Genomic DNA, 11,936 nt, shown 5'->3' on the forward strand with positions numbered 1-11,936 from the left:
ATCATACAAAAATAAACAGACAATGGACTTTTATTTTATTTAATTGAATCGATATCAGGCAAAAAAAAAAAAAACTCTGTAATGTCAAAAAATGTAGACTTTTAAACACTATGAATTAAGACAGGTGCAGTCGGTACTGCTGTCGCCTCACACCAAGAAGGTCGCTGGTTCAAGCCTTGGCTGGGTCAGTTGGCATTTCTGTGTGGAGTTTGCATGTTCTCCCTGCATTTGCATGGGTTTTCTCCGGGTGCTCCAGTTTCCCCCCAAAGTCCAAATGCAAGTGGTACAGGTGAATTGGGTAGGCTAAATGGTCCAAAGTGTAAGAGTGTGAATGAGTGTGTAAGGATGTTTCCCAGAGATGGGTTGCAGCTAGAAGGGCATCCGCTGCATAAAACATATGCTGGATAATTTGGCGGTTCATTCCGCTGTGGTGACCCCGGATTAATAAAAGGGACTAAGTCGAAAAGAAAATGAATAAATGAATGAATGAATGAATTAATTAATTAATTAGGGCTGGGAGATTAATCACTAGTGATTTTTATAATCATTCTGTGATCCTGACAGATGTTTATGTACAGCTACCACATAATTAAAATACCACTTTTTTTTTTACTCTTAAGTTACTTTATATCTTTAAACTGTTTGAAATTTATCCTTCTGTAAGTTGATTCCATAGGGGCGTGAGTATTAGTCATACTGTATCAATGAAAGTTAAAACTTCAGTTTATAATGCAATGCTATGAAAATTCACTAGGTGAAGGCGCCGTGGATCACGCTGATCACTCGATGCAAAAATTTAAACCAGCCTTTACAGTCCATCCCTGATAAGATGTGCATGTCCAATCACAGTTTTGCTTAACTGCATTGGCAATTTTGGTTTAATTGATGCCCCAGTCCTACTATGAATGTGAAAACCTCAGTAGGTGTTATGAATCTCATTTGTTATTGTCATCTTCCTTGTCTTCTGATTTGTATTCATTTTCTTCTGGTACATAAAATTTACTTTATGCGCCAAGCATGTGTGTGTTTTATACATAGGTTGTTACAACAAATCTGACCATTCTATCCAATAGAATAACAGATGGGTATAAAGGCTAGGTTACTTTATTTACACTTGAAGGTAGATTTGGTTTGCAGTCTAGAGTCCTTATTTCATAACGGCGCCATACAAAAAAAATAAATAATTTAACTCATATGATGACAACATCAAATGGACATCAAGACAAAAAACAGAAACATACAAAAAGCTTTCTTAAAGAAAAAAAAAAAACAAATAAGTAAATAAATAAACTAATAAAACATCAAAGAATAAATAAATTATTTATATTTCTCTTCAGCTGCCTGGTGTACACAGCCTCCAGGTTGGCTGGTTACACCCTAGTTAGTATACTGGACCACTTAACTATTTGATTTAGTGTGTTTTTATAAGATTTTTAAAGGTAGCAAGGCAGCATTTTGATTGGTCAAATTTGTAAAAACAACCTATGTAAGCAACACACAGTAGCATGGCGCATCATGTAAATTTCATGCATCTCACCTCTCTCAGATATGGAGATTACTTATACTATTATCACACTACATTTAGCGATATCATACACAGCCTTATGTTGAGTGTCTTTGTGTCTTGCATCTATTGAATTATATACATTTCTTTAAAATTAATTAAATTTGGCTAGATGTTTGTAAACCTAGATTTCTTATTCATATTTAGATTTTTGTTATATTGTTCTTTTCTAAATACTTGTAAATACAATTAATAGTCTTAATAGTAGACATATCATTTATAACAAATACTGTTTAATTTGGGTATTACTTTATAACTTTATATACAACTTTGTATCAATTTGTAAAGTTTATCCTGTTCTGTTATAAATACCACTAACATTTAGAGAATTTGACAACTAAGACATGCCTTAACACTCTTAAATAGTCAATTATAACATACCATTATAATTTGTTGTACATCTATATTATTTGTATTGTATGATGATTATATATTGTATATAACTGTAAATAAACAACATTATAATATAAACTTTATACATACATTTAGCTTCTTATATCCATTTTTTGTACACAGTGTGGATGAAGATCTATTCTAAAGAGTATGAGAATACATTGAGGATCATTTTTGTTGTGTCAAAAAGAAAACACACTAGTGTAAGTGTACTATGAGATCGGCACCCCCTATTTTTTTTTGAACATGACACCTTTAATGCCACTAAAGGTTGGTCTGACATTTCAGCCATGACCTGGCAGCTCACAGACGTGAACTATGAAACTGCCTTACAAACTTGAGTCAAGCCCTCAAAGGAGGAAGCCAAGGATTTAGGAATATGAAAGACTTTCACATCCCAACACTTCTTAATGACCCAAATATTCCTGACATCGCTCAGCGCGAAAGAACAGAAAGGACATTTTTCAGATCACGACTTCAGAACAGAAAAACAAAATGTTCTGGCTGAAGGGAGAGCGGAAAGATTTCGATTCCACGCCATTTGGCAGACTTTTTCGGTTTAGTGGCATCCTATGAGCTCTAGCATCCAAAAGCCCAGCGCAGTTCGGCAGGCTGCAGCTCGGCGGGGAGCTCGAGCGAGCATGCAATGGTAAGAAGCAGACTGTTAGTATCTTGTCTATCACCTGCTGCGTGTCACCAGGCTCCTGTCATTTCCCCCCATTCATTTTTCACAGTCACTCAACACTTAGACTCTCCATCTCCTCTATATACTCCTCCAATACTGTCATTTTGGGAAGTGAAACAGAACAAGAAAAGACTGGTACTGACACTAGCAGATACAAGGATCTGTTCGTCATCTAAAATTTATATAACCTGTTTTTTCTGCCCTGCTCCAGCTGTTGTCAGTATGTGCTGGTGTTTGTGAGCTCTTCCGCTTCAAAATCTCACTTTCCATCTTAATTGTCGCACTGCTGCACCATGCATTTTTAAACGTGTCTGCACTGCGTAAAAACAACTAAGATGATAAATCAACAAGCACATTCCTTGTCTTTCATCTGACAAGTATAACAATAAAACATCTTTCTAAGACTAATAACTCTTAAACACTACTTAAAGATAATGCATGTAAAGCAAAATTGCTGAAGTTAAATGATTTTACAGATTAATTATTATTTACTAAAGTAATAAAAATGAATGAACTGCATTACTATGAAGTATTTATATGTATTCAGTGCTTCCCACACTTGGACTTTTCTTGAGCGGGCTGCTCGGGTATATTCATGGCCAGTATATTTAGTCACACATTTTTTGTAAATTTTTATATATATTATTATCAGCTAGGCATGGGTCGATATTAGATTGAAAAAGACAATACTTTCCCCATTGAACACAATATATTTTATTTAAAAAAAAACATTTAAAATATTTTGATACTGTGGCTTTAGATGCTCCATGCAGATGGCATGCAGATGGCATGGCCCTAAAAAACTAAATAAAATATATTAATAAAATGGTATATCGGAAAGTTCTGGTGATTTTAAGACCTTGACTTCTCCAAACTGTGGTAAACGTTAAAGCTGTTTATGGTCCCATGCCTGTTATCATCCCACTTTTTGTATCCACTCAATATAACCAAGTATTAGTATTATTAAAATTACTTTATTTTTAGAGAACGTTTTTATTCCATTTTCTGTCATTTATTTTCATTTACAGTATATTTTATCAATTTAATTGTGTCAATACATTACATTTTCCATACATCTAAAATGCTTTAGCAATACTGTACAAAATGTCATACCAATAAAGCAACCTGAACTTAAATACGATAGAAGCAGATTTTACCTGAGTGGGTGCACATGGCTCCTGAATAGCATAAAAGTAAGAGAAATTGTGAATTTCTTTATAATTTCAACAGTCTTTTTCAACTTTAACCTATTGAAAAGAAACAGTGTATAACAGTTTAAATAAATAAAAATAAAAAAATAAAAATATTATATAAATTATTATAAAAAAATATAAATCTAAATAAAAAAATAGAATTATGTTTTGTTTGTCGAATATAGTTAACTATGTAATGTGGTTAAAAGGCATGTTTCAATCTGGCTACCACCGCAAGTATAATTCAAACCTGTGGAAAGCACTGGTATTATTTTTTAGATGCATTGCATCATGTCAGGAAATAATGGATAATTTTAGAATTTAATCAAAAAATTTTGGGTGCACTCGCAGGTGCCTTTGATGGTGCTAAACGTTTCGTCAACATTGTTAGGGGGAAAACTTGCAAACATACAGTGCAGCACTTCAGAGTCACACTGCTAGCAATCGAAGATTTATGTCAATTTGGCAAGCTAAACGCATTCTGTACTGTACAGGAGACACGGCATGGAGGAGATTGATTGAAAATCATCTACAGTCAATCAGGACGCAGAACACAATGCGCTGTCAAAAAAAAAAGTGTTTCAAATTGCAAAAAAATAAAAAATAAATCTGGAAAATTGCAAGACCGCAAAAAGTGAACTGCGCTATAGCAAGGGACCCCTGTATTACAGTTTAAAACAACTTTTCTCTTTCAGTTTATTTCAAATGATTTGATTCATTATATTATGGTGTGCTCGAGAATCATTTAGATGCATAGTTTTTATATATAAAAAGGTGATTTTTCTGTAAATATAAAAATCAAAACGACTGCAGTTAATTTCCCCTTTATATAAATGCTTACACTTCATTTTTGCTAAAGAAAAGTCAACATATAAAACATGGGTCACTGCAAAAACAAGATTTTATAAATCTCTAAACAGATTTTTACATTGTTGCAGCAACCTTGGAGTACAGAACATGGCCATTAAAGAGCTTGAGCCTTTTATAGCCATTCATGAAAAGTGTTTAAGGACTTTATTTTAAAATTTGCAAACGTACACCCACCAAGTGCAGTTTCATGCCAACACAATATCTTTGAGCTGAGCATAACTAGAACAATTTATATTAAACACCGATTTCCATAACTTAAGATTCTGTTTAATATTCCTTTCCAGGCCTGGAAGCCATAAAACTGAAACACCCTCATATTTCCAGGTTTTCCATGGCTGTAGGAGCCCTGCATTAGTCATAAACGCCACAGGTGTCAACCTGAATCACTCTCAGATTACTCATCATTTCATGAAATTTCAACTCCATTTAGATTCAAACATAACTGAAAGTGATGACGTCTGAGTGAGTGAGTGGCTCACTCTCCACTGGGTTGATAATAGCAGTCCATTTCCAACAGTTTCCCCTATATGTGGAGATTGCCTGTTTTTCCACTGTTGCTGCCTCATAATGCAACAAGCTCAAAAGACACATGAGACACCTTTTGCTGTTGATTTATTTTTGTACCTCCGATTACTTTCTCTTCAAACATTTTGCCGATGCACTACCTCCCTGGAGAAAACATCTCTACTCTAGACTATGAAAGATTAAAATTAGCAAGCAGGTAAAAGACAGTAAGATGCCTGGGGGAACAAAAAAAATGACCCTAAAAGATGACTTGCCATGTAATTGCCGTTCTTTCTCCTGGTCACATCTGTCATTGATTTTTATCTGGAGGCTTCCTCAGGACCGCATTAAGACTCCAGCAGAGCAAATATAAACAGGAGAGCGAATTTGAGGCTTACTGGAAACGCAGCGAAGCTTAAAAGGCCAAAGCCTCTTTTCATGTAGTCCAGCTAGCCTTTACACTACTGCCCGAGATCTTTCACATGACTTAAGGGGCTTTTGAATGGATTTGGGAAGTCTGACATGCTACTTTTCCTTACCATTACAGCTGCAAAGAACTAAAGTACAGTTATTGGAGCAATGGGTGCATAAATTGAATATAAGGCATCAAATAAAGGACATTGGTGTTTGTGCTCCATTGCAGACAAATAAACTGGAAGGAAGTGACTAATTTCCTGGAGCAAGTCCTAAGTTTGGAAAGAAGGAAAAACACACAAGAGTGATAATAGGATTTGCTGTGAGAGAAATGCTAAGCGAGAGCTCTGCCTGTTCTATATCAGGAGCTGATGCCGATGCCAAATGAACAGCTTTGTTAGTGCTCCAGTTATGAGCCGGACTGGGGGCCCAGTGTTCAGCATGGTGGCGTGTCATGAATACTGAGCGGACGCTACAAAGCACCTTATCCTCCAGGATAGGCTGGTGCTACAGGATGGACAGGACAAGGCTGTGTTCTCTGGAAGCCAGAGATGTCAAACTAGAATTGGGTTGAATGCTGAATCAGAGGAAATGTCCCCTTGTGCCGGCCAAATTCCATGTGAACTCAAAATTCTCAATGTTTATTTTGCTAGCGAAGTTATTCTTTTGGCGAACAATTAATCAGTACAAGTTAATCCACTGAAAAAAAAAAAAGATTGTTTTGGAAAAAATCTGAGTATTTGCTTTCACATTTGGATTGGTGGTCATTCTCTGTAGATGTCAGTTTGACAGCTTCAGCCACAACTTTCTTAACCTCAGCCCTTTAACTGTTAGTTTGCTACAAGGGAATGATGTGCAAAAAGAAAGCCCCATCACCTACTCAATAGTTCAGAAGTACATTCATTTTATTTTTGGCTTAGTCCCTTTATTAATCAAGGGTCGTCACAGCAAACACACAAACCACCAACTTATTCCGCATATGTTTTACGCAGCAGATTCCCTTCCAGCTGTAACCCACCACTGGGAAACACCTATTTACTCCCATTCACACACATACTTTACAAACAATTTAGTTACACAATTCAACTGTACCGCATGTCTTTGGACTTGTGGGGGAAACCGGAGCATCCGAAGAAAACCCACGCGAACACTGGGAGAACATGTAGTAGGAAGTACATCAACAACTGAAATAAAAGTTTCAGCAACTTCTGTTTCATGCAGACTTAAAGCCTCAGTTGGCTTAAAATTACATTATTAATTTTACCAACAACAATATGCACTATAATTTACAAGAAAAGAGTTTCGTTTTAATGATTAAAAATGCTAGTTTGTTCTTTTGCTCTGTAAGGGCCTTGTGTGTTATCATCAGTAAAGAAAAAGTAATATGGTCTTTATGTATATGTTTTTTTTTTTTTTTTTTTTTTACTACAACACTATGGATGCACAAACTGCATTTGAAAAACTATAATAATCTATTATTGGTTTGTCATGTCTAAGTATATTATTAAGGAACTCTTAGAGGATGAGGAGCGAAGTTCCCAATTTACACACTCTAATTCATTGACATCTTAACTTACACTTTGACCAGATTTTGCACATTTGCACCAGACCCTTTCTTACAATAACTTCATAGCCTTTAAAAAACATTGCATTTATGAAGTGTGCTTCACACATGTGAGTAGGATTGACAAACCACCAGTAGAAACAGTCTTATCGCTATAATAAAAAAACATTGCCCTTTTATACTCTAGCCCTGAGCACTGACAGTTGCTTTGTCTATATAGCACTTTTAGTGTGTATTTCCTCTTGTTGAATCGCTGAATGCCTCCTCAATTGTAAGTTGCTTTGGAGAAATGCGTCTGACTATATGTAAATGTAAAACAGATGATTATTTTAACAAAGCAATTGAAGGCCTTAAGAATAAACCATTGAAAATTTTCAGATTCATTCATGAACTGACATGTAACTTTCTGCTCTAGCTTTGTAGGAATAATTTGTGAAGGCAAGTCTCCTAATACTAGTATAGTTTTTCATAAATAATCATTTTTACAATTATAATAATACACAATAATCCTAACACACACTGATGAAATTCGAAAAACTGAACACTTCTAAACACCTCAATATAATGAATTATAGTTTAATTTTAATGGCATCCTAATCCTAACGGCATCATCCCGCAGTGAATCCTTGTAAAATGGATGCATGTCTTTATTTCACATCATAAAACAACAACAACAACAATAATTTATAGCAGATGTTATTATAGAAGACATAATGTTGCAAGTTCTTTAACATTTTTCTGTTCAAAGCAGTCCAGGTGCATCTCAAAGACTGAAGCAAAGAGACTTTAATCTTCAAGACATTGTTTTATTTACTATTATTTTTCATCATTTTTGAACCAACCCCTTAGGCCACAATAGAAACCATATTTTTTTACACCCCAGCAATACACACTGTCCTCAAAGAGATCTATAGCAGTTTAGCTTTCAAATGACTAATAATGATGCCAAAAACCAAAGTAGGATCAAAGTGCACGGAGTTTGAACGTGTTTGTTTACATGTGTGTGAATATAAGCAGCGCTCTGTATTTTACCCTCGGGCCTCTAACCGCATAGTTTATGTCTGTACGTCTCATTCGATGTACTGTAAATTGTTCATATGAGCCTCAAATGAATCTCTGATGCCTCCCGGGAGAATATAACATTCATCAACGAGCTTACTGTACATTCCACATCGTTAAAATCCCAGCAGCTAATGACGGCTCTGCGAGAGTAAATTAAGTAATATGGAAATCCATACAGCCCACAGCTTGTGAACTGCATCCCGCATGTTATCGGCGGTTTAGTCGAGACATTGATTTTATATGTAAGCACATGATATGGAGTTGATTGTGTAACCGCACACAGTACCACATGGTTAGAGTGCTGAATGAATGAGTGCTTTAATTAAGACCTGAGAAAGCTGCAGTTAATTTAATTCAGGGAGCGGTGAGAATTACAACCACACCACCAGTAAAGCCATTGACTAAATCCAGCGACGGATTCCCGAGAAGCTCGTGTTGAGGAAAAACAGAATGTGGTTTTAAATCAAAGCCTATTGGATTCTGTTAATAAATCTGTCATTTAAACACTACAAAGGTCTTTTTTGAGCTTCAGGCACATCAGCTCTAACAATCCCTTATTTATATTTACGGTAATCTACTAAACAGTGGTATGTGCAGCACAGAGGACTCCTAAAGAGACAGTTGGCTAACAATAAAAATGGTTAGACGCCTTATTTTATAATGTCAAATCAGAAATTAGACAGACTTTACAAGCTGCCAATTTACACACAAATAAAAAAACAGATTAAGCAAAATTTAATCTGTTATTCGTTGCTTCTCTCTAGGAAGCTGCTAACTGCTGCAACAAGATGTTATTGATACGACCGAATCCTTTAGAGAACTTTTGTAAACTGAAGATAGATTTTGGCGATAGATAAATGGTGACAGGTAGAACTATTAAACTTTTAGAATGGATAACTTAAATTTTGCTTTTAGTTTTTATTTTTTGTTAGGAATAAATGGAACAAAGTCTTGTGGTGCTGAATACGTCACCACCAAGCAGCAACCTCCCGCTCTCACTCGTGAAGCCAATACATAAGTAACTGAAACTGTTTATCGACTTGACTTTGGGGGTTGACTCAAGGAAATCCAGATTTTCTCTGACTGCAACGGTAAATTGGCCATTTTTACAGCTGATAAAAACATGTTTACAGCGGGGTACAAGAGATGCTTTTAATGTATATAGATAATAAAACCCTTCATGACAACTATGAAGGGGGTAATTTTTTTTTTTTATAATTCATCCGTTTCATTTATATTATTAAGTTTTATTGAGTCTGCATAATTTATGGCGTGGTCACTTGAGTGACAGCTAGGTCTCGCTGCTCGCGGTCTCATCACCTAAGCTGATTCCGGCTGATTAGCCACTGAACCTGGCATATACATCGTATTTTTGTTTAGTTTTATGTGGCTTTTGCTTTTTGGAATTATTTTCTATGATTATCAGATGATATGGCATGCTCTGTGCACTTTATCGTGCTCGCAAACCATTCACGTGGCCTTCATTTCCCATGTAAGTAAAATTATATACTTATATACCATCTCTATAAATGTATGTTTTATTTAAGATCGTTTATCATTTATACTTTTCTTTAGAACTGTAATGCACTCCAGAATCTGTCAGATTGATTAGCCGTAGGCTATATAACAGTCATCTGAAGCATTGTCATACAGTGTTAAGCCTGGATTTCATAAATAGCCTTGCATTTACTAACACAGACTATATTTGTAGTATTTGGAAGTAATTAGACGAAAAACATCATAAGAACAATGCTTTGTGGCTCAGTGTATTACAACAGTGTTTTAAAAGTCTAAACACTTCATTGATACAGTGTACAACCAAGTCCATACGGTCAGAACACAAATGAGTCATAGGTAATGAAGTATTAAGCGTTTCTCCCAAAGAAAAGCCTAAGTAAAATGCTAGCAGGCGTTTGTAGCGCCACTGACGCTCCATCTCTTTGCCCTTATTTGGGTGCGATGACGCGCAAACAAAAAGAAAACGGTTGGCCACGCCTACTTGTAGCTTCATTAGTCTTCAGAAAGCTATGGGTGACTTCACAGATACTACATCCATATCTTTTACAGCCTATGGTCACGACTAATGTAACTATAATTAAAAAAATTAAAATTAAATAAATAATGCAAACATATGCAATTTTAAATGTGCCTCAAAGAGGTGAGTGGGTTTGACAAACCACCAGTAGAAAACACAAACTTTAGTCTTTCTTACAAATTGCACTTGCACAATTTCTTAAAATCACTCCATATCTCTATAATCAAATTGTGCATTTCTGAAGTGTTCTTCACAGAGGTGAGTGGCCCCGATAAACCATCTGTAGAAATACTCTCTTTATATGCACTGGACACTTATGCTGCGTTCCAATTTGCATACTATCTGTCCTAAATAGTATTCAAAAATAGACTTAGCAAATTGTAGTATGTCGAGTGTGCCAAGGGTTCCCGGATGGAGTACTATTTCCGGTAAAAATTCTAAGTGTAGAACTCTCCATACTCTTGCCCACTATTCATTGCAGGTTGGACATGAATTTGATTAGAACTACAAATGCAGATAAAAGGTGTAAACTAACTACAAACATGAATGACTGTTAATTGATATCTAGCCCCCTGGAAAATATTTAAATCAGTTGTCTGTGTTATATTGCATCTGCAACATCAATGTAAACTTAAATCAAGACATGTTTGGACATTAACATCTGAATGCATAATTGTCCAAAGACCTGAGAAGATTTCTCTGCATAAAAGACTCGTGAATTGCAGATTATATTGCTGCTGCTTCCCCAAGAAGGTAGGATATTAAATATGATGAAATGTGGATGATGTGCGGATGATTGACAGTGCTCTTAAGTAAGCAACATAATGATCTGTTAATGAGGAAGTAGTATGTCCCAAAGCTTGTGTAATCTTCTGTTACACATTTAAAAGTATATACTTTTCCTTTAACAGTACATACTTTTAGGGCATTGTATAAGTATGCGAATTTGGACACAGCATTAAACTCCATCTTACAAGGACTGAATAAGTAAAACAATGTTTACTTCTGAATGTACCACAAACCATGTCGCACTACTTGCTTTCATCAACCTTAATAACTTCTTGCACAATATTGTTATGTTTTATGTAAAAGTACTTGTATAGTCCATCTTGACTTTATGCATAGTTTGAGTATGTATAGCACATGCATAGTTAAGTAGTTAGTATATTTAGAATACCACTCCAGTATGTTAGTTATGCACAGGCTAAAAAAAATCTCTTACGTCCAGAGTTGTGGTGTTATTTATGGCTAATGTTTATTTGTGTAACACCGTGGTCCTGGGAGACAAGATATTTTGTTTCACTGTATGTCCAGTGTCCATGTAGTGGAATGACAATAAAGCTCAACTTGAACTTGAACTAATGTTCTTATGTTGTTTGAAGTATATCCAAATAAAATATTAAGTATGCATTAAATGTATAATATTTTACAATGTTAGACTGTACCAAAATTGATTATTAGCCAACCTTTTCAACAATGGCTATGTTTCTATCGAAAAATGTAAACGTTATGTGCAAAACTGGAATATTGCTTATAGAGATGTGCAGCTTTTCCATCCAACGAGTCAAAGAGAACAAACTTGTCACTACCTGGTGCCAAATATCAACAGTAAAAACAGAATTTACTGCAAGAGGAGAAGCTGCGGGAATCTT

The 11,936-nt window shown here is 35.4% G+C and overlaps 1 protein-coding gene and 2 long non-coding RNA genes across 4 annotated transcripts in view; 1 reads left to right on the forward strand and 2 right to left on the reverse strand.

The window, feature by feature from the left end:
• adka (adenosine kinase a) overlaps positions 1-11,936 on the reverse strand; it is a gene marked incomplete at its 5' end in the record, with an annotated part of 289,242 nt that overhangs the window by 209,263 nt on the left and 68,043 nt on the right.
• Positions 1-11,936, forward strand: part of LOC147841073 (uncharacterized) — a 360,944-nt gene that overhangs the window by 164,586 nt on the left and 184,422 nt on the right. The window lies entirely within an intron of this gene.
• On the reverse strand, positions 15-3,598 carry LOC147841076 (uncharacterized). Its single transcript, XR_015505975.1, has 2 exons — positions 784-3,598; positions 15-737 (listed from the first exon to the last, which is right to left on the reverse strand). It is a non-coding gene; the product is annotated as an uncharacterized LOC147841076 (long non-coding RNA).

The sequence above is a fragment of the Danio rerio genome, chromosome 13 (assembly GCF_052040795.2).
Source record: "Danio rerio strain M-AB ecotype USA chromosome 13, GRCz13ab, whole genome shotgun sequence".
Classification (NCBI taxonomy): Eukaryota; Metazoa; Chordata; class Actinopteri; order Cypriniformes; family Danionidae; genus Danio; species Danio rerio.